This window comes from Thalassophryne amazonica, chromosome 4, assembly GCF_902500255.1.
Source record: "Thalassophryne amazonica chromosome 4, fThaAma1.1, whole genome shotgun sequence".
Taxonomy (NCBI): Eukaryota; Metazoa; Chordata; class Actinopteri; order Batrachoidiformes; family Batrachoididae; genus Thalassophryne; species Thalassophryne amazonica.
The window spans coordinates 109435696-109460017 of record NC_047106.1 but is presented as its reverse complement, the minus strand read 5'-3'; the positions used below and the strand labels follow the sequence as shown (position 1 = coordinate 109460017).

Genomic DNA, 24322 nt, shown 5'->3' with positions numbered 1-24322 from the left:
CAGGCTACCCCAGGTGATCTGGACCATCAGATCATAACATGCTGCGGTGATCTGAATGTCATGTGACCCATGTGAGCTCTGTTCAATATGATGCGGTGTCTGTCCTGCAGCGCACCGTCCACAAGACATGCGTCGGGCAGGACACGCACGCCATGCTGCCAGCAAATGTGGACATGATAAGAGCGCCCTGCTTCACCATTCATGTCATTTAATGACTGCACATCTGTGACCATGGGTCATCTACAGAGGAACAGACGGCTCATACTTGTATGCCCGCTTAATGAGAGGATTTTCAATAAAATGCAGTGTTTTGTATATGGTGTGTGGTTTTATTTTTTTTCTTAAAAACATATATGTCCTTCTTGATATCAGGCATTTTCATGCACCTTTCACAGGACAGTGATGTTCACTCAGTGGGAAAGATTCTGGCTGACAATCAGAGCTTTTGCAATGTGCAGGTTTGAATCCTATAGGTGGCATGTATTTGTTTTTTTTTTATTTTCACAGTAGCTTCGCAATGTGGTTACACATGCTGCAGCTGCTTGCACTGTGTTCCAGCATGCACAAAACCGTTGCAACATGTTTTTTTTTTTTTATTCATGTTTTTTTTTTCCACAGCAGCTCGGTTAGAAACGTATACCCTATTAGGGCTATGTAGAGCATGAAGTTGAGGTAATGGATTTGACTATACCCAAGTGAGGTTTTCTTATTTTTAACCCTTGTGCGGTTTTAACATTCTGTATACTCCCCTTGTCCTATGGGTCAAAGATGACTCGCCTTCACCAAAGCCCTAAAATAAAGCAGCTTAATTAAATTTTAAATCCAATATCTATTTTGTATGTTGAAACATCCTGTTATTTATCAAATCAACTCAGTTTTTTCAATTTTCGCATATTTTTTCGAACAGCAAACAAAAAGACATTCACCAGTGAACATGATTATTATTAATTTTCTTTCTTTCTTTTTATTTTATCACAACCCAACTGTCATAATAGTTTTCTTTATACAGTAAAGGTTTAATATTACTATTATATCAATCTGAAGAAATTACTGTTGAATTAATTTTATTGAAAGGAAAAATAACACTTTATTCTTTGTTAATATTCTTTAGGAAGTGAATTATCAAATACATCTCTCTTCTCAAAGCAGCAAATTGTTGCTTGACAGAATAATCCACTAGATCAACGCTACTTAGCACAATTGCGACAGTATGTGCAAATGTGAGCAGGGCTTTGCAGATGTATTTCTCACACGTGCAGCAAACAACTTTCGTCTTGCAGTCCTTCTTCCAGGGGCAGAAATTGCATCTTTATCTCTTGCCTGACCCAGCTGCAGCTTCAGGTGGCTCAGGACAAGATTCAGCTCCCTGAGCAACTCTCACACGTGCTGCAGAGGCTTCTGTGCAGGGCAGGCTCTCCCTTCTTTCGATTGCATGGGGTGACAAGAGCCTTTCCCAACTGCTCCAGAAAAATCCTCCTCCTGTTTTTCCTCTCAGCCATATCACAAAGGCATTGTATGATGAGACATCAAGGATGTTGTGGAAGATGACCAGGGGCCAGCGTGCAGTCATCCTTCTACAGCTGTACGTTCCAATAACCTTGTCAAAGTTGTCCATGCCCCCTTTAGTGCGGTTGTAGTCCAGGATGATGGTTGGCTTCCTGTCTTCACGATCAGTGATTCAGCTGCCTTGTGCAGTGTACTCATTTCAGGACCACGTTCTTGTTCTTTTTGGGGAGGTAATAGCAACAAGAGTAGCAGTGGGGGTGAAGGCAAACTTTGTCAAGAAGACTACTCTCCCTCTTGTTGCGAGGAGTGCAGGGGGGAGTTCAGACTTGTTTTTCCGAACAGTGCCAACCATGGTCATTTTCCTTTTCGGGAACTGCTGGCCAAGTTCATAGGAGGTGAAAAAGTTGTCACAGGTGGCATTGTGCCCCCTCAGTCCAACTATCAAATCAAGTAAAACACACATCACCCTGGTTCTTCTCTGGTGGGTCCACTGGGCACCTTCCCGGTGTAGACTTGCATATTCCATGCATAGCTGGATTTTGCATCACAGGCCACCCATATTTTGATGCCATATTTTGCTGGCTTGCTTGGGATATACAGGAAGGAGAGAAACCTTTTAAAAAAGAAAGATTACAATCAGTAATAAGTGTGTCACAGAAAAAAATCAAATGAATCAACAAAGTAAAAATATAAATTTCAGTTAAGTAACACTACATATATGAAAATAAAAATTTAACCTTTGAATGGAACCAACTGCTCATCTACTGTGACTTCAGGTCCAGGGTTGTAAAGGTATGGCAGATGCTCAATCCACTTGTCCCAGACCTCTTTGATGGCTGCCAGTTTGTCCATCACATGCCTTGCTGGTCTTGACTCATGGTTATCAAATCTTAGCATTCTTTAAAAAGTGTGGAAGACTTTCAGCGGTATTGTGGCATGAAAAATTGTCCTTCCACTCTCTGCATCCCACAAGACCTATAGACACCTGCTAAGATCAAAAGCCCTATGTAACCACGCAGGTCAGTCTGATCCATATTTTTCCAGTTGTTTCCATATTTACGGGAACCCTCCACATTTGTCATTTCCAGTATGATCTTTTCAATGGCTGGTGTGATGAACAGGAGGAAAGAGGAGGAGATGTCCTTGGCATGGACAGCTGAATATCTTGTTGGCCCTGGGGTCATCCTAATGATGTTTTGTGCTTCAGCTCTTCCCGGGGTGCCATCTGTGTTTGATGAGGACCATGCTATTTTACTGTTCTTGATAAAAATGTCTCTCTGTCAGCTTGGGTCATTTCTTCTTCTTCTGAAGAGGTGTCATGGTCTGTGTTGTATTCCTCCTCATCTTCTTCTTCAGACCTCTTCTTCCACATCATAGTTTTCTTGCTCATCCTGAACCGCTGAAAAAAATCTGGTCCAGGACCTGCTGGACAGTGAACGTCCACTCATGGCTTCAGCAAGGAACCACTGGGGGTTCTTTGAGCCTAAAAATTGGTCCGCCTTTTGCGTCTGTGCATGTGTCATTTCGGACCACAGCAGTGCATTCTGAGACAGACTCTCTTCCTCAAAGCAATCAAATGGATTAATGGGATTATTCGCCATCAGATGCTAAAGGTCAAACCTCTTAAATCATTCTAAACTCAGTTTTAAGCAGAAACAAGGCCGTTTTAAGCAGAGACTCTGTGATATTCCGTGATGCTTTGAAATGACCATGCGCAGTGAACACATCAGCTAGCAGCTCATTTAGCCGTGGCATTCTGATTGCTTCTGCCGCCTTTTATGATGAAATAATGCTGAATTAGTGGAAATGATTGTTCTACAAAAGTTTCAGATATCTGTCGGTGAGCTAGATGATGACTAGAGTGCAGTTTTAAGCAGAAATGATGTTTGAATCTGTGAACTGCGGCTAATGACACATGCGCAGATGCAAAAGGCGGATCGATTTTTAGGGGAACCGTTGGTCGGATTACCCGGGTATCTTTATATCCTCTCCACTGAATTTGTTTTACATTATGTTTTTTGTTTTGTTTGTTTTGTCTAGGATCTTGTGTGATGTGAGGGATTAGCTGCAGGTCAGAGGTGCAAGTGCACGTAAAGTCATTCATGTTGTCAGATCCCGCTTTATATATATATAAACCAGCTCTCCGTCTCTGGGGTCCCGACCTTCGTTTCTCCGCGGGTATTACCCGGCAGGGCTGCACAAAGGCTGTTTAAGCTGGTGGCGAGGAGATTCATCTAGCCGCTCACCGCCTCCATCCGGACATCCAACCCGCTGACGCTGATCTCGCACCCCAGTCGATAGCCTTCCTTCTGGAACCAGATATACGAGCCAGCCACGCCCGTTAACGGCAAGCTCTCCTATTATGATCAGGGCTCTTGGAATGTTGCTAGATTTTAAATTCAGTGACTCGTACAGCGAGTCCCCAGGATGCGTTAATTTCATTTAAAAACCAGGACTAACCTTTTTAGAGCACTTTTTGATGTTATACACCCAAAAAACTTTAACTTTTACACCTTAAGAAGAATCATAAATCCAATGTCCGAGCCGTAACACTTTAACTGCATCTTGGAAATTTATTGCAGGTTTGCAAGTGCTGACAACATAATCAAAATCGGTCATATGATGATAATTTCACAACAATAATTCAAATATAATCAGAATAATAATTGGCAGAGATTTTGTTTCTGATTCAATATGCTGTCTGATCTTACATTGGCTGGACTGGATAACTTCTTAACAATTTTTCTAGGAGTGAGGGAAGGAGGTTTTTTGATGTTAAAATCCCCAGTTCGATGAACTTGATTTCCTCTTCATCAGCTATTAGTTGTTAGCTGACCATGATCCTTGTGTGATGTTGTTATCCTTCAGGAAATAAATCCACATAAGAGTTTATTCCTTCTTCAATCAACCAAAAGTTGATCTAATCCACTCTGTATGATGTGATGATCCTTGAGCGAGAAAACGTTGAAATTTCCCCACTCGACTTAAGGCCCGTGATTATTCTCCAATGCTCTGCTACTCCGTGATATTCTGGACGGCCTGAGTGGGAGTTGAAAACTCTCTCAAATACTCTCTTATGTCTCCAATCCTCTTGCTCCTCGAGTCCAATTGCAGCTCACAAGATGGTCAAGTCTTGTGCTCCTCGTAGCAGCGGAGAAGTGCACACAGCACCCTTCCCCCTGGAAGAATAACCCCGTTTCCTGTTGTTGCTCCAGTTTTTATATGAAACTCTGTTTGTTGTTGAGTTGATCTTGGTAACCATGGGGATGATGGTGACTCAAGACCTTCCCCCTTACTCCTTCCTTTTACTGGAAGCCATCTGGAGAACTCATGTCCTGGCTGCCGATAACTGATGTCCCGGCTTGCCAGTAACTAAGGTGACCCCAGTTTCCTGTTTCTCTTCTTAACACAGCCTTTCCGAGAATACATTCCTTTAAATCATGTCTTTTTTTTCTTTTTTTTAGAATCACATCAATCATATTCAATCATTTCATTACAACTCTTTTTCACATAACAATTCATATGATCATATACAAACATTTTCATTCATTATTATTCATTTCATATGCTATCATGTCTTAATTATTTTCAGTTGTTTTTATCATCAGCTCTTCTGGCCTTGTTTGCGACATCACTAACTTCTTTTTTCTCTGCCTCTACACTAAAAACAACTTCTTCCTCTTTTTTGTCTAACTGCACCCTTTATGAAAAACAACTCTTTCCTCTGACTGCAATGAAAAAAAAACAACTCATATAATCATTCTTTTCACTTATTTGTAACATATTTTTTTCTAATCAATTCTTACTTTTATTACTCAATAGTCATTAATCATACTTGTTATGTTGGAATCATTCTTAGATATTACTTTTAACACATTAATACTTCATTTGTCATACTTTGTCATTTTAAAAATCAGCTTAGACATATTCCATCGTCTCTTCACCCACTGAGTCATTCCATGGGCCTCCCCATCTGCAATAGAAAGTCCGGTATGACCTCACTTACTCCAGGAAAGTACCAAACACTGTTCAGTTTTATTCCCAACCGTGTGTTATTAATCCAATGGCATGTATATATTCCAAGATGAAAACAAGCTGAAAGCAAGCTTAAAGTCATCTTTCTTGACAATGTAAAAAAAAAAAAGTCATTCACGTCAGTTCATTACTCCTTGTTTACATCCAAGGCTATGGTTCATGTACATAAAGGAACAGGAGGAAGATAATTCGGTGTATTGTCACCCTCTTTATAACAGAAATTACATATTAACATTGCTTCCCCCCCTTTTTGTGTGTGTGCTGTGTGTTTGTACAGTGAGAACAGAATCATTACCCATAACCATGATTGTCTTACATTTAAACAGTACATTCATTGCTTCTCTAATGTTCTGTGCTCTCTTATATTTTGTCCTTAACATTTTTGTCGATTTATGTACATTTGTTCACATGGTAAGTGCTGCTGTGTGAGCGTGATGCTTTATCACCTCTCATGTGGTCACACTATGTTCATGCATGTGCACACGAGCATGGCCAAAACCATCGCCACGGGTCGTTCATACCCATCCAACTACACTCAACAAAAATATAAACGCAACACTTTTGGTTTTGCTCCATTTTGTATGAGATGAACTCAAAGAGTCTCAACTTTTTCCACATACACAATATCACCATTTCCCTCAATTTGTTCACAAACCAGTCTAAATCTGTGAGATGAGCACTCTCCTTTGCTGAGATAAGCCATCCCACCTCACAGGGTGTGCCATATCCAGATGCTGATTAGACACCATGATTAGTGCACAGGTGTGCCTTAGACTGTCCACAATAAAAGGCCACTCTGAAAGGTGCAGTTTTGTTTTATTGGGGGGGATACCAGTCAGTATCTGGTGTGACCACCATTTGCCTCATGCAGTGCAACACATCTCCTTCTCATAGAGTTGATCAGGTCGTCAATTGTGGCCTGTGGAATGTTGGTCCACTCCTCTTCAATGGCTGTGCGAAGTTGCTGGATATTGGCAGGAACTGGTACACGCTGTCGTATACGCCGATCCAGAGCATCCCAAACATGCTCAATGGGTGACATGTCCGGTGAGTATGCCGGCCATGCAAGAACTGGGACATTTTCAGCTTCCAAGAATTGTGTACAGATCCTTGCAACATGGGGCCGTGCATTATCCTGCTGCAACATGAGGTGATGTTCTTGGATGTATGGCACAACAATGGGCCTCAGGATCTTGTCACGGTATCTCTGTGCATTCAAAATGCCATCAATAAAATGCACCTGTGTTCTTCATCCATAACGGACGCCTGCCCATACCATAACCCCACCGCCACCATGGGCCAATCAATCCACAACATTGACATCAGAAAACCGCTCACCCACATGACGCCACACACGCTGTCTGCCATCTGCCCTGGACAGTGTGAACCGGGATTCATCCGTGAAGAGAACACCTCTCCAATGTGCCAAACGCCAGCGAATGTGAGCATTTGCCCACTCAAGTCGGTTACGACGATGAACTGGAGTCAGGTCGAGACCCCGATGAGGACAACAAGCATGCAGATGAGCGTCCCTGAGACGGTTTCTGACAGTTTGTGCAGAAATTCTTTGGTTATGCAAACCGATTGTTTCAGCAGCTGTCCGAGTGGCTGGTCTCAGATGATCTTGGAGGTGAACATGCTGGATGTGGAGGTCCTGGGCTGGTGTGGTTACACGTGGTCTGCGGTTGTGAGGCTGGTTGGATGTACTGCCAAATTCTCTGAAACGCCTTTGGAGACGGCTTATGGTAGAGATTTGAACATTCAATACACGAGCAACAGCTCTGGTTGACATTCCTGCTGTCAGCATGCCAATTGCACGCTCCCTCAAATCTTGCGACATCTGTGGCATTGTGCTGTGTGATAAAACTGCACCTTTCAGAGTGGCCTTTTATTGTGGGCAGTCTAAGGCACACCTGTGCACTAATCATGGTGTCTAATCAGCATCTTGATATGGCACACCTGTGAGGTGGGATGGATTATCTCAGCAAAGGAGAAGTGCTCATTATCACAGATTTAGACTGGTTTGTGAACAATATTTGAGGGAAATGGTGATATTGTGTATGTGGAAAAAGTTTGAGATCTTTGAGTTCATCTCATACAAAATGGGAGCAAAACCAAAGTGTTGCGTTTATATTTTTGTTGAGTGTATATGTGCCTTCCAACAGCAGCTGGAATTTTTCACAGTTCACCAAATAATTTTTTTTTCTTCACCCTTTTTCAGCCAGTTTCTACTTCTTTGCCCAACTTCGTGTTATGTGTGAAGGGGCCCTCAAAGATGGTCTCGTCTAGATATGAGGAAATTCTCATTTACCATTAGAGTATTAACAACACTGTAATCAGTTTTAAAAATAGATTAGATAAACACTGGAAAAATAATGATTGTCAATATATTATCGACAGCATTTGATAAATCAATAAAATACACTGTTATTCAAATTCTGAGTTGTCTTCCTTTAGATCTGGACAAAATGTGTCTTGCACCTGTATCCAGTAACTTAAGAGGTTGATTTGGTTTAATTCAGTTTTGCACCTACGGTCATGGCAAATTCATCTTTAATGTGTTGTAAAACACACTGGGAGACAGCTGTTCATCCATACACCATTTCCACCCAGACACACAAACAAATAAATAAATAACAATGGTGATGTGGCAGTGACCACTGTACATGTGATATTCTGTTCATTCACAATGAAATTCACACAAAGCACACACTTATCGAGCCTAAAATGTGTTAATTAATGATGGATGCGAACTCTTTGAGTCATACAGCATGATCCCCACAACAGGATTCTCCTTCCACAAAGGCCACACACCAAACTGAGCCATGACCTTCAAAATACCAGTGGAAAGCACTTTTATCCATCCGTTTGATATGAAAGGACTAATAAAACCTTTACTCCTCCACAAAGAAAGTTTTCCATGTCACAACAAAATGCACATCGAAAATGTATTGATCATTAAAAATTTGTTCACAGTGGAAATGATGCACTGAAACTATTTCATGTGAGGGGAACGCTTTACATGCAGTTATACTCCAATTTAGTACTGATGTGGAAGAAAGAAAAGAGGTATCTTAGCAACTGTGCATGCTCCCACTATAGCCAGCTAAAGGCTGATGTAAATATCTTAATGGATGTTTCTCCCAGAGCTCCAGTAATTATCCTGTAAGCATGGGGTGGAATCAACTCATTTATGAGATGTTGAGGTGTGTTTAGCCATTTACACACTTCTGAGTTCATATTAATTAACTATAAACAGTTGCTTTATTGTAAAAGTACAAAATGCAGAAAAACACTTTCCAAATACAGAACAGTTTGAAAACAGAAATCCATGTAAATCCCTCAAGGCTATACATTTCAGCTTTCTTTCATAGACAATCTGTAGGCTGTTAAAAAGCAAAATAACTGTATGCAAATCTTTTATATGTCATCCAGTAACACAAAATTAAATGGAAAAATAACATGAAGAGAAACTGGGCAGATATTGTGAATATAGATCGAAGGGATCAAAAAGCAGCTTAAAAAAAACGGCTGTGCCGAAAACCTTTTAAAGCTAAGTGAAAATGGCTAATTATCTAATATGTATGTCACAGAAATGAATGTGTGAAGCTCTTCAGCATCTCACCATGTCATTTATGTCCTTCAGACTTTTTTGAGCAAATGAGATGATAGATGAGATGAGATTTATTTATTGTCATTGTCATTACAGGAGTGCAACAACAACAAAATTACGTTTACACTCCAGTTACATCAGACAAGATACAACTATTTATCCACAATTATTACTTGTTTACCGTAATAATGGCACACATCAGAATTAAAGACAACACATATGCACTAAACTTGAATCATTCCATCATCTGAATTGAGGTAAAGTGGGTGAAGGCTGCAGCAGGAGGGGCCTGCACCACTCAGCTTGGGGAGTTGAAGGCTGCAGCAGTAAAAACCGTGCTGCCTTTGAGGTGGCAGGGAGGAAGCCAGGGTGAGGGGAGTGGAGAGACACAGGGGCGGGGTAATAGGGATGAAGACATGTGTCGTGTGCAGATGAGTTAAGGTTCTGTCAGTTTCTGTCCGTGTGTGTAAAGTCTGACGTTGCTAGGTAACAGCAGGCTGGGGGGGGGGGGGTAGAGAGATAAGACGGGGGAGCCAAATTCCTTCACCAAGGCCATAGATCCTTCTGGTGGAAGAGCAGGGAATTTGGCCTTCAGGAGCCGATAAGGCTGCCATGTCAATGTTAGACGGAGAGATACAGAATTCCATTTACTGCACCTCTGACCATCTAGAGTCCAAATTTATGAAGAATATTCTCCAGTCCTCAGCAGCACTTTCTTTTGCAATACAGCCATATGCTCTGAGATGGTCTCCATTTTGCATTTGAGTTCAAGAGTTCACACAGTCTGAGATTGCACAGCATTGCCCAACTCATTAATCATGACGGACTGATGAGGGGATGAAATTCTGGAAGCAGCCGTCTTGCTAATATTCCTGTGGGTCAGGGCAGTGCACAAACCAATTAGCACCAAGCCTCCCACCATAAAAGCAAATAGAAATAAATCCTCAACATCATCCACAGAGAGTGGAGCCACATGTCACACTCCATTCTCTCAGGTGTCGAGTGCATAGCCCACTGAGTAAGTTTTTGGAACTGTCAGAGTGTTCCTGATGCATATCACAAAATGGCCAATGCACGCCCAAAGTACCAAAATGGCCAACACACATCCATATGTCCTTGTATTTGGTGCCACTATCTGATCCTAACCTGGCTGCATTTTATAGCTGTCTAATTGACAAAACAAAAGAATTTGCATGTATTTGGAACAGAATGGGAACAGCATGATGGAACACACTGATTTGTTACTTGGCACGCCGGCATACAAATACACCATAAAATTTTTACATACCACGTGAAATGCAACGTGAGCAGAACACCCGCTTACCAGCCTACTTCACTTTGCAGCCAATCACATAACCACTGATTCACAACAGTCTAAGGACCACCCACATGAGGGCTGGCCTTGACTCAGGAATAAAAGTTAGCGCAGGGAGAAATCAGGGCTCTTTGTTCAAACAGTGCATGTGACATTTGTTCAAAGACCCCAGCGCTGCTTTAGATAACTCTGTTTTCAGTGTAGGCACCTTTCAATACAACATCTAAACTCTGAAGTCTGTTTCATGTCCAAATCTTTTTGAGATCACTGACCACATAACAAATCGGTGTTTCCTCCCAGTTGTGGCTTAAAGTGATATTCAGTGAAATCCATGCCCTTTTTACCACTTTGGGACAGCTGATTCTTCGTCACTGAATTTCATAGCCACATTTGAAGGTAAGCAGAAAACCTTTTCTAAGTTTCTGCTGGGCTACGGCTTGTACATTGTTGTTCAGTGTGAGATGAATCTGCAGTCGTGATTCTGGTATGATAAATTGATGGACTGATGTTGAATGAATATTGCTGATCAGAGTTTTTTCACTGAAAGGATAGTCATCATTTATATCCTGCCAGCGAGCCGGGGGTTATAAGTCCTTGGAGGTATCGGCGTATATGCTCCTAAAATTTAAAGGTTTGAGGCCTTGAGTAAGGGGAGTTTCCTTTTCAGAAAAGGGGATTCCCGCTCTCTCTAAATTCTGGGTTTAAGTCCCTGGATGGTTACCGGCATGTACCCTCTAAACGTTGGGGTTTGGCACCCCTGCAGATGGTGTTTCTGCTAAATGCCAACATGTGTTAGATTTATTGTTGTGTGTATTTTGAGTTTAATTCCCTGGGTGGTTACTGGCGCATACTCCGTAAACATTGGGGTTTGGCGCCCTTGCAGATGGTGTTTCTGCTAGATACCAACATGTGTTTGATTTATTGCTGAGTGTACTCCTTGTCTGCCCATTGAATGAGTGTGGAACCGTCAAGTGAATAGAAAAACATGGTTGCTTTGTTCGTCGAGTGAGTGAGTGGGACCACGTGGTCTATCCTTTGTTCGTCCATGTGCATGAAGGTATTTTGGTAGCTAAGCAGTGGGGGAGGGGAAAACTGAGTTAACAGAGCTCTGCTGCTCAGTTGACAAACTGTCAAACTCCTCATTTTTCTGATTATTTGTTTTGAGGGACATTCTGTGCCGGGAGTTGATACGGTGGTTTTTAGATGATAAATTCTGCTTTATTTGTCGTGGAATGTTACAGTGATTTGGTCTTTGTTCGGTTGGAATGCAACATTGATTGACAACCAGTGAAATGCGCTTTGCAAGCACGTGCCATTAGCCAAGCCACGGTAACCTTACGGTAGCTGCTAATTGGCTAACTGATCTTAAATAACTAATGCAGATTACATCCGACGGTATAAATTCACGTCGATCACACGGAAAGCCTCTAGCGGATGGAAACAACATGTCCATTTGATGATTTTCAAATTAAGAATACATTAAACAATTAGATTTGGTACAATAATGGTTGGGCTAATGCTACTTTAGCTTAACTTTTGCTAACACTTGCTTACACTGTCACTGATTATCCATTGTTTTTGTTGAGGTGTCCGCTGGGAGTGTGAGTAAGAGCGCCAGTGATTAAAGAGCATGTCTCACCAAAATCATAACAGTTTAGATTTAGGCTGTTAGTGATCTTCCACTGATCCACTGGGATTACATTGTGCACTTCCGTGACTGGTTTCAAAGTATACAGCATCGCATACAGTTATGGAGACGTCCAAAAACAAAGTACTCGTGAGTACTCAGGTGTTTCCGACAAGTGACATCCCTACTAGAAGTGCCTCAGCGTGTGCTTCAATGGAATATAGCTTCTAATGTTAAGAACTGAGGCACAGATTAATTCCAGAGTTGACATAAGTGTGATGTCGTGTTATGATGACTCGTTTTTAAGGCAATAACTGTTCATTTTGATGTAGTCATGGTAAAAGTTATGGCTCCAAGAAGGTTGATGTGCACCTGCAGCCACGAATCATAAATGCAGCCTGTCAGTAACAATCTCTACTGCAGAATCAGTTTTGTGCATGATTAATTATGAGTGTTGTTTTCAATAAAATCTAAAAAAATACATGTGCTGCCAGGGGAAGCAAGTGTCTCGTCAGTTGCACATCATGCACGCGCGCACACAGACACACACACACACACACACACACACACACACACACACACACACACACAAACAGCAAGCTGCAGCACACATACATATACATTCCAGCTCCAGCTCCAATTCACTGTCTTAAAGTTAAAAAAAAAGAAATCTAGCCACAAAACAAAAGGGGTAAAATCCTGAACATTGCAGACTCACAGGCGTGTGATGGATTGATTTCCAAATGTAAACTCCACACGATCAAAGGCATGTGCACATGCCGGCACGCAAAATCTGAATCAATTGTGGGACGTACCATCCATTAATTCCTGGAAATAATATATTCTGACTTTTTCCAATGTAATGAATCCATCTCTGTGTCCAGGCAGTCTGTTAAAAAGTGTCAGATGTCACACGTCCACATCAGCTTCAGTAAACCAGCATTCACAGAAACAGTGCGTCACCACACTATAGGATCCAAAATCGACACTCTGAAAAAGTTAAGAGTTTAAGGGTGAAGCGTGTTGTCTCCTGTCTGTAAATCCAAGCCATCACTTTCGAACAGCGGCTCAGAAGCTTTGTTGGTGGACAGAGCAGGTTCATTTCCCTGTCTGTCAGTCATTGGGATGTTTCTGTTTTGCTAATAAGTACATCACACACTTAAAAATGGTGAGGATTGCAGAGCGAGACGTTTTCCAGAAATGCACCTGCTAACACTCAGAGAGAAAGGAATAAAATACATCAGAGATCACTAATTTTAAGCACATGTGTGCGGAGATACTTAAAATCATGAGTACTTTTATGTTGTCTTGCTAACTGGGATGTTAAAAAACGTGAGACATGTCCTGTAAGCAACATTAGTCCATACGATTCGAAAACGGTTAACAGTTTTTTCATGTTTATTCTTTTTGTTAGGATGTTAGTCATCATTGGGGGCTTAGACAGGAAACTACGTAAGACATCGTTCTTGTCTTGTTAATTCTTTGAGCTTTGCGTGAGATGCTGCCATCTGTCAATGGTATATAGTACCACAGGTTGTTGCTGCCATCTGCTGCAGGTAAGTAAGGACACAAGTTATTTGATTTGAGAGAAAAAAAAAGGCAAGAGTTACACTTGTAGCATATCTTTCTTGGTTTTCTTTTACATTCTATCCTAGATTATATTCCTATAAAAATTGGGTGCTAAAAATTTGAATTGATAAATGTAATCAATTAAAATAACAATAATAATAATAATAATAATAATAATAAAAATATGGCATTGGAAAAAAAGGGGAGTGATCAGTATGAGGACCTAATTAACCGGAGGTTGAAACAATGGCGTGGGCCGCAGGAGGGGAGTACAGGGTGGATGATGATGAAAGTGGCCCACACGCTGACTGAGACAGCACAAGCAAAAGAAGTGGACCCTATCATTGAGGACATTAATATGCATATGTCGTGGACATGAATGAGCGAAGCTCGTCAGCATCTCACCATGTCATTTAGGTTCTCCAGACTTTATTTTGATTAAATGCTTCAGGGGAGCATTAGCATGGCAAAAACTTTCAGCTTCAGGGGGGCCCTGCCCCCCTGGACCCCACGCCTTTTTAAGCATTTTTCTTTATTTGCCTCTCATACGAGGTCTATTAGACAATAACCGACCCTTTAATTTTTTTTAACTATATGGATTTGCATGACGTGCGATTCCACCAATCATGCTTGAACCCTCGTGCGCATGCGTGAGTTTTTTCACGCGTGTCGGTGACGTCATTTCCCTGTGGGCAGGCCTTGAGTGAGATGTGGTCCAGCCCTCTCGGCTGAATTCCTTTGTTTCACACGCTGCTCGAGACGGCGCGCGTTGCTTTATCAAAATTTTTTCTGGACCTGTGAGGAATATCCGAGTGGATACTATTTGAGAAATTAAGCTGGGTCTGTCTACTTTTCATCTCTGACTATCCCAAAACGGTTTCGCCAACCTCTTTCTCCTTATGCTTTCCTGGACCTCTTCATTCCACCACCAAGTCTCCTTGTCTTCCTTCCACTGTCCAGATGTCATACCCAGTACTGTCCTAGCTGTCTCCCTCACCACATCTGCAAAATTGCTTCCCCTACAACCAGTGCTTTTCTCACCTGCTCGCTAAATTTCACACAACAGTCTCCTTCAGCTTCCACCATCTGATCCTTTGTTGAGCTCTCACTCTCTTCTTCTTCTTTACCTCTAAATTCATCCTACAAACAACCATCCTATGCTGTCTAACGACACTCTCTCCTGCCACCACCTTGATTCTTTTAGCTTGCATCTCCTATAAAGAATGTAGTCCACCTGTGTGCACCTTCTTACTCTTATATGTTACCCTGTGCTCTCTTTTCTTAAAGTAGGTGTTCACCACAGCCATTTCCATCCTTTTTGCAAAATCAACTACCATCTGTCCTTCCCCATTCCTATCTTGACACCATATCTACCCATTACTTCCTCGTCACCTCTGTTCCCTTCACCAACATGCCCATTGAAGTCCGCTCCTGTCACCACTCTTTCATGCTTGGGCACACTCTCCACCACCTCATCTAACACACTCCAGAAATCTTCTTTCTCCTTCATCTCACAACCTACCTGTGGGGCATATGCACTGGTGATATTCATCATCACCCTTCAATTTCCAACTTCACACTCATCATCCTGTCAGACACTCGTTTAACCTCCAACACACTTTTAACATACGAGGTCTATTAGATAATAAACCGACCCTCTTATTTTTTTTTAACTATATGGATTTGAATGACGTGCGATTACAAATCATGCTTGAACCCTCGTGCGCATGCGTGAGTTTTTTCACGCGTGTCGGTGGCGTCATTTCCCTGTGGGCAGGCCTTGAGTGAGATGTGGTCCCGCCCCTCTCGGCTGAATTCCTTTGTTTCACACGCTGCTCGAGACGGCGCGCGTTGCTTTATCAAAATTTTTTCTGGACCTGTGAGGAATATCCGAGTGGACACTATTTGAGAAATTAAGCTGGTTTTCGGTGAAAAGTTTAACAGCTGATGAGAGATTATGGGGTGTTTCTGTCGCTGAGGACTTCCCACGCAGCGGGACGTCGTGCAGCGCTTCCAGGCGCCGTCGTCGGCCTGTTCGACCTGAAAACATCCTAATTTAAGGCTTATTCCCCAGGACGTCGTGAGAGAACAGAGAAGATTCAGAAGAGGCCAGCATGAGGACTTTATGCGGACATTCCACTGTTTAAGGACATTTTGTAATGAAAGACGTGCGCGCAAATTCGCCGAGTCATTTCCGTGACGACTCGGCAATCTGTGTGCGCTGCGACAGGAAAACACCTCTGTGTTGAAAACCATTTGTAAAATTCAGGCGGCTTTTGATGGCTTTCAACAAGTGAGTAACTGAGAAATTGTTTAACAGCTTGGGCTGTTCCAACTTGCCCGTTAAGGTTTCCCCCCGCGGTCGAGTCCAGCCCGACATGCGACTCTGCCCGCACGTTCTTTCAATACAAAATGTCCGTTAACAATGGAATGTCCGAATAAACTCTCATGCCGACTTCTTCTGAAAGTTCTCTGTTCTCTGACGACTTCCTGGGTCACAGAGCCTGAAATGTGGAAGTTTTCAACTTGAAATGGCGAGACGCTGCCGCCTTGAAGCGCAGATCGCCATCAGCGCCGTGGGCCGTCCTTACGGCGACACTACCAGACCAAAATCTCTCATCAGCCGTTAAAATTTTACCGAAAACCAGCTGAATTTATCAAATGGTGTCCATCAGTTGTGCCTTACAGTTTTGAAAAAATTTGATCAAACAAAGCAGCAGTCTCTGAGCCATTCCTAAACAATGAAAAAATCGACAAGAGGGTGGGCCACTCCTCACTCAAAGACTGCCCACAGGCGAATAACATAACCGACAGGCTTGAAAAAACTCTCACATGCCCACGAAGGTTCAAGCATGTCTGATGTAATCACACGTGATTCAAATCCATATGGTTTTGAAAAAAATAATAAGGTCTGATACTTTTCTAATAGACCTCGTATCTTCCTTTAAAATGACCCCAACACCATTTCTTCCTGTCCTCACCATGGTACACTGCTGCTGCTTCTTACTTCCCTTCCACTTGGTCTCTTGCACACACAATATGTCTACCTTTCTCCTCTCCATATACAGCCAGCTCTCTCCATTTACCAGTCACACTACCAACATTCAAAGTCCGCACTCTCATTTTCCACCCTTCTAGTCCTCTCCCGCTGTTTGTGGAAACGTTCTCCTCCTCTTCTTCATCACTTTGCCCAGCAGTAGCCCAGTTTCCACTGGCATCCTGTTGGGCAACAGCACCAGTGGCGGCGTTGTTAACCCGGGCCACGACCGATCCGGTATGGAAATTTGATTTTCGTCTGCATATTTTTATTTATTTTTTTTTTTTATTTATTTTCCTTTATATGGCACCAAATCACAACAGAGTTGCCTCAAGGCGCTTCACACAGGTAAGGTCTAACCTTACAAACCCGCAGGGGTGACCGTCTACTTGGGCCATGCTACAAACATAAATTACAAATACAATTCACAGAACAATTCACAGACGAATATACAAGAATTGCTGTTGGTGTACAGGACAGGAGGGTCGCCAACACAAGTACAACTCCCATCTCTGGCTGGAGCTGCACCTTAAACAGAGAAAAAACAGAATCAGGCATCACAAAGACAAAAAATACTGTATAATTTGCCGGCATTAATCAACAAGAAAAACAGAAGAAATACTAAGGTGATCGCCGGTCGCTAGCCCTAAACTTCACTAAAAGACCCAGAATTTAGGTAAAGCTGAGGCCGTGGCCCGCTCCAATTACTAATAACATGAATTAAAAGAGTAAAAAGCATAAAACAAAACTGTACCAGTATGCTAGCCATATGAAAGGGAAAAGAAGTGTGTCTTAAGTCTGGACTTGAAAGTCTCCACAGAATCTGATTGTTTTATTGATGCAGGGAGATAATTCCACAGAACAGGGGCACGATAAGAGAAAGCTCTGTGACCCGCATAGTTGGGTTGGCTTGTTTTACGCCGGATGCCCTTCCTGATGCGACCCTCCTCATTTATCCGGGCTTGGGACCGGCACTCAGATTGTACTGGCTGCACACCCCATGTGGCTGAGTTATATAATACAACATTACTATGAATTGAAATGAACAGAGCATGAACATGAGGACAGAAAGAAAAGAAAGACTAGGACAAAACTAAGCTAGAGCAGACTCAGTAATTAACAAAACCCAACACTAAAGCACAATAGATAATATAACGAATGAGAACAAATAAACAAGTGATAAACAATGACAACATGAAGTGGCTGAACAAACAAGAACAGAACAGAACAATGGCTAAAGCAGGGGTGGCCAAGTTCAGTCCTCGAGAGCCACCTTCCTGACACTCTTAGTTGTCTCCCTGCTCCAACACACCTGAATCCAATGAAAGACTCGTTAGCAGACTTTTAATGAGACTTTAATGAGGCTCCGTCGCAGACATGCGAATTCCTCCGCATGTGTTTCATTACAAAATCTCCTGTAACAGTGGAATGTGCCATAAAAGTGCTGATGTACACCTCTTCTGCAATTTCTCTGGTAGTCAGACGACGTCCCGGATCAACACAGCCTTCACTTTGGAAATTATCTGGTCGTTTCAGCCTGTCGATGGCTGCTTGGAGCGCGGCGCGCCCTGCCCTGCTGTGGGCCATCTTTAATCCGGTTGTAATGATCCTTAATCTGTGACACCCAGAGTATCTTCACTGAAAGCCGTCTGAATCTTCCGAATGGTTTCCACCTGGCTGTCTCTCACAGTTTCTGGAAAAATTTGATTCATGGCTGCTCCAATCACTCATCCGACGAGAGGGGGTAGACCAATGCTCACTCAAAGCCTGCCCACAGGCGAATGACGCAACCGACAGGCATGAAAAAACTCACGCATTGCGCACGAAGGTTCAAGCTTGGCTGATGCAAGCGCACATGATTCAAATCCATATAGTTTTTAAAAAAATAAAAAGGTCGGATAGTTTTCTAACAGACCTCGTATAAGATATTTTTAGCTGAATAATTCCCCTTTCAACCTAACCGGTTGTTTCGAAACCTTTGCAGCAATTTTTTACGCATTTTTATTTTGAGAGCAGCGTGACTTTGTGAGCGATAATTGGGCCAGCTACAAAATGTAAGGCTCAGTAAATTATTCAGATTCACTGATCGAAACCTTTAACCTTATTTTGTGATGATTGATATCGTCGATTCCCCAGAAATCAGAGTCTATAATACCTGTTAACTAATTTCTGGCTGCAGAGAAAAAGACCGGAACTGAAGAACCCAAACTCCTCTCACGCATGCGCGGCACAAACCCGAAATCAGGAGTTGGCGTTCCATCTCTCTACTTCTATGGATTTTGTGTTGTTCATGACAGAGGTGATTAACTGTTCAGTAATTTGTGCAAATAGGGCCCCAACAAAGTCTTGAGTGCACAAATGAACATACGAGGTCTGTTAGAAAAGTATCGGGCCTTTTTATTTTTTTCAAAAACTACATGGATTTGAATCACGTGCGATTACATCAGACAAGCTTGAACCCTCGTGGGCATGCAAGAGTTTTTTCACGCCTGTCGGTTACATCATTCGCCTGTGGGCAGGCTTTGAGTGAGGAGTGGTCCACCCCTCCCGTTGGAATTCCTTTGTCTGAGAACTTCCTGAGAGACTGGTGCTTTGCTTGATCAAAATTTTTTCAAAAACTGTGAGGCAGATCGAAGTGGACACCATTCGAGAAATTCAGCTAGTTTTCTGTGAAAATTTTAACGGCTGATGAGAGATTATGGACTGTTGCTGTCGCTTTAAGGACTGCGCACGGAGCGGGACGTCGCGACGTGCCCTGAGCCGCCGCTGTCTGCCTGTTTCGAGCTGAAAGCTTCCAAATTTAAGCCTCTGTTGACCCAGGACATCGTGAAAGAACAGAGAACTTTCAGAAGAGGTTGGGATCAGCAGTTTATCTGGACATTCCACTGTTAAAGGAGATTTTGTAATGAAAAAGTGCGGATGGGTCCGCGCGTCGGCAGGCAGCCGGTGCTGCACATCGCCACAGGAAAAACACCTCCGTTGGAAGCCTTAAGGACAAGTTGGAACATGTCCAGCTGTTAAACAATTTCTCAGATACTCACTTAACTGAAAGCCATCAAAAGCCGCCTGGTTTTACAAATGGTTATCAACACGGAGGTGTTTTTCCTGTGCTGCCTCACCACGCCGGCTGCGTCCCGACGTGCGGACCCGTCCGCATGTCTTTCATTAATAAAATCTCCTTAACAGTGGAATGTCCGGATAAACTGCTGATACCGACCTCTTCTGAAAGTTCTCTGTTCTGTCACGACGTCCTGGGTGAACAGAGGCTTAATTTTGGAATCTTTCAGCTCGAAACAGGCAGACAGCGGCGGCTCAGGGCGCATCGCGACGTCCCGCTCCGTGGGCAGTCCTTAAAGCGACAGCAACAGTCCATAATCTCTCATCAGCCGTTAAAATTTTCACAGAAAACCAGCTGAATTTCTCGAATGGTGTCCACTTCGATGTGCCTCACAGGTTCTGAAAAAATTTTGATCAAGCAAAGCGCCAGTCTCTCAGGAAGAAGTCAGACAAAGGAATTCCGACGGGAGGGGTGGACCACTCCTCACTCAAAGCCAGCCCACAGGCGAATGACATAACCGACAGGCGTGAAAAAACTCACGCATGCGCACGAGGGTTCAAGGTTGTCTGATGTAATCGCACGTGATTCAAATCCATATAGTTTTTGAAAAAAATACAAAGGTACGTTAGTTTTTCACAGACCTCGTACTTTTCAGAAGTTTGATATTTCTGTATTATAAATTTATATTTTATTTATCTGAAGTTTACAAAGATATACCTTACTGAATTTTCACGTATGCATGCCTAGAATATTAACACTCTCCCTTTTTGAAATCACTCCCAAGAAATGTAACTTTTACAATATTCTACTTTTTTGAGGTGTACAAACAACCTCCAAAAATGTGACTTACTGTATATGAGTTAATAAAACCACAACTACATAAATATCTAAATAAATAAATAAATAGTCTTTAATTTTCCCAGGAAGGTTTCAAGAATGAATCTGATGTTAGATATTTTAAGTGCTTTGTGAAAAAAGAAAGTGCAGAATTTTCTGGCAAGATTTACTGTGTTGCATTCATGTACTCTGATTAAGAATAAAAAATGTAACTGGTTTGTAAGAAGGTTTGTTGATTGCCTGTTGTTGCCTTCCAAGACGTTTGAAGAATAACATTGATTTTCACAGCATATAAAAAATATTACTCAACCCAATGTGACACAGAAAATGTTTTAAACGTAAGGGGGAGGTGATGGTCTAGCCGTTAAAGCGTTGGGCTTGAGACCAGAGGTTCAAATCCCAGCCTGATCGAAAACCACTAAGGCCCTTGGGCAAGGTCCTTAATCCCCTAGTTGCTCCCAGTGTGTAGTGAGCGCCTTGCATGGCAGCACCCTGACATCAGAGTGAATGTGAGGCGCTTTGAGCGTCTGATGCAGATTGAAAAGTGCTATATAAATGCAGTCCATTTAAGATGTATTGTCACACTGACAATTGTAGGAAAATTGGCCTTTTAGTATGGCCTTTTACAGTGATGGGCAATCAAAAGCCCAACCCCTCCAACCACTAGACCAGCTAACTGTGGATGTTGGGTTCAAACATCAAACTCGCCAATATTGTCCTTTGAAGAAAATATGGGCAATCACCATCAGTATTTTCAAAAAGGAAACTTCAAAAGACAAAAGTCTTGTGTTCTTTACAAGCTATGTAACTGTGCAGACCCTGCTGTAATTGGCAGCAAAAACTAATGTATTAATTTTCAGTAGGACCATTTGGATGCTGTAACAGCACCATAACAGGAAGCTTTTAAGCATTATTAATGCCATGATGTTTACAAATTTTCATTTGTGGTTAAACTGCAACATGATCTTTCCTCTTGAAAAGTCCATTTCTGTGTATAAAAACCTTCTCTGTGGCTGGGACTTTAGAATCTTTCAAATGAGACAGTGAAGAACCCTGATGTCATTTTTCCACATAATGCACCTAATAAAGATGAGACAAGAAAAATATTCCTTTCCAATACACTGCATACATGTTTTATCATATACAGCTGTGGTCAAAAGTTTACATACCCTGGCAGAATTTTTGCTTTTTTTGGCCATTTTTAAGAGAATATGAATGACAACACAAAAACGTTTATTTTCACTCATGGTTCGTGGTTGGGTGAAGCCATTTATTGTCAAACAACCGTTTCCTCTTTTTAAATCAAAATGACAAGAGAACTACCCAAATGACCCTGATCCAAAGTTATTGTTTTTTTTTTTTTTTGCACTGTGCATAATTTCTCCAATCACAGCCACATAAGCCTTTAACTTCCTCTGGGTTGTCTGGGTGTCTTGGTGGCTTTCCTCACTCTTCTACTTCTTGCACAGTCACTCAGTTTTTGAGAACTGTCTACTCCATGCAGATTTACCATAGAGTGCCATATTGTTTGTATTTCAGACAGTATTAAGAATAGGGGTATGTAAACTTTGGATCAGGGTCATTTGGGTAGTTCTCTTGTCATTTTGATTTAAAAAGATGAAACACAGTTGTTTGACAAAAAATGGCTTCACCCAACCACTAACCATGAGTGAAAAAAAAGTTTTTGTGTTGTCATTCATATTCTCTGAAAAAATGGCCAAAAAAGCAAACATTCTGCCAGGGTATGTAAACCTTTGAGCACAACTATAGTTCTTATTTGCTTAAAATATTCAAATATATTCCATTACTTAGGGCCCCTTCACACATAGTATGAATGTGGTCAAATTGCGCATGAATTGCGCATGAAACAGGAATCATATGCAACACGTGTAAAATCATAGCTGCCTCCAACGCCTCGTACACCTGTTGCTACAACTATTTATGCACACCAGCAGCTGAAAGACAGAGTGTGTGCTGTGAGAGCCCATGGAACCCTCTCGCAGCAGGTGTTGGCCAAATTCCAGCTGAAAAACACGAACATCAAACACCGCTCACTTGGCATTTAGAAAATGTGTGGCCATTCGCACCATTAGCACAAAAACAGTCAGGAGATGATCTCTGTCGAGCTGGATGTGGAAATTGTCTAAGTGCACCCACGAGTGTGGCTTTGCAAACAGACACAGTGACACGTTGGTGTATGCGCTGAACTGACAGGGGGTGTGTCCACCCACAGGAGCGGCTGTGGAGATCTGTGGTTCTGGATGTGGGAACACGTACCGTGTTTGGATGGACATGAACTAACAACTGTCCACTGTGATGCACATGTGTCTGCTTGCTGTCATCACGTGGACATACATAAAAACATATCGCTGTTGCAATGGGCTGCAGCAAGTGCGCGCATGCCGTGCACATTCACAGGCTACCCCAGGTGATCTGGACCATCAGATCATAACATGCTGCGGTGATCTGAATGTCATGTGACCCATGTGAGCTCTGTTCAATATGATGCGGTGTCTGTCCTGCAGCGCACCGTCCACAAGACATGCGTCGGGCAGGACACGCACGCCATGCTGCCAGCAAATGTGGACATGATAAGAGCGCCCTGCTTCACCATTCATGTCATTTAATGACTGCACATCTGTGACCATGGGTCATCTACAGAGGAACAGACGGCTCATACTTGTATTGCCCGCTTAATGAGAGGATTTTCAATAAAATGCAGTGTTTGTATATGGTGTGTGGTTTTATTTTTTTCTTAAAAACATATATGTCCTTCTTGATATCAGGCATTTTCATGCACCTTTCACAGGACAGTGATGTTCACTCAGTGGGAAAGATTCTGGCTGACAATCAGAGCTTTTGCAATGTGCAGGTTTGAATCCTATAGGTGGCATGTATTTGTTTTTTTTTTATTTTCACAGTAGCTTCGCAATGTGGTTACACATGCTGCAGCTGCTTGCACTGTGTTCCAGCATGCACAAAACCGTTGCAACATGTTTTTTTTTTTTATTCATGTTTTTTTTTTCCACAGCAGCTCGGTTAGAAACGTATACCCTATTAGGGCTATGTAGAGCATGAAGTTGAGGTAATGGATTTGACTATACCCAAGTGAGGTTTTCTTATTTTTAACCCTTGTGCGGTTTTAACATTCTGTATACTCCCCTTGTCCTATGGGTCAAAGATGACTCGCCTTCACCAAAGCCCTAAAATAAAGCAGCTTAATTAAATTTTAAATCCAATATCTATTTTGTATGTTGAAACATCCTGTTATTTATCAAATCAACTCAGTTTTTTCAATTTTCGCATATTTTTTCGAACAGCAAAAAAAAGACATTCACCAGTGAACATGATTATTATTAATTTTCTTTCTTTCTTTTTTATTTTATCACAACCCAACTGTCATAATAGTTTTCTTTTATACAGTAAAGGTTTAATATTACTATTATATCAATCTGAAGAAATTACTGTTGAATTAATTTTATTGAAAGGAAAAATAACACTTTATTCTTTGTTAATATTCTTTAGGAAGTGAATTATCAAATACATCTCTCTTCTCAAAGCAGCAAAATTGTTGCTTGACAGAATAATCCACTAGATCAACGCTACTTAGCACAATTGCGACAGTATGTGCAAATGTGAGCATGGGCTTTGCAGATGTATTTCTCACACGTGCAGCAAACAACTTTCGTCTTGCAGTCCTTCTTCCAGGGGCAGAAATTGCATCT

The 24322-nt window shown here is 42.0% G+C and overlaps 1 pseudogene; it reads right to left on the bottom strand.

Moving 5' to 3' along the window:
* Positions 1-1309: 1309 nt before the first annotated feature.
* Positions 1310-16788, bottom strand: LOC117509012 (annotated as a pseudogene).
* Between the last annotated feature and the right edge of the window lie 7534 nt (positions 16789-24322).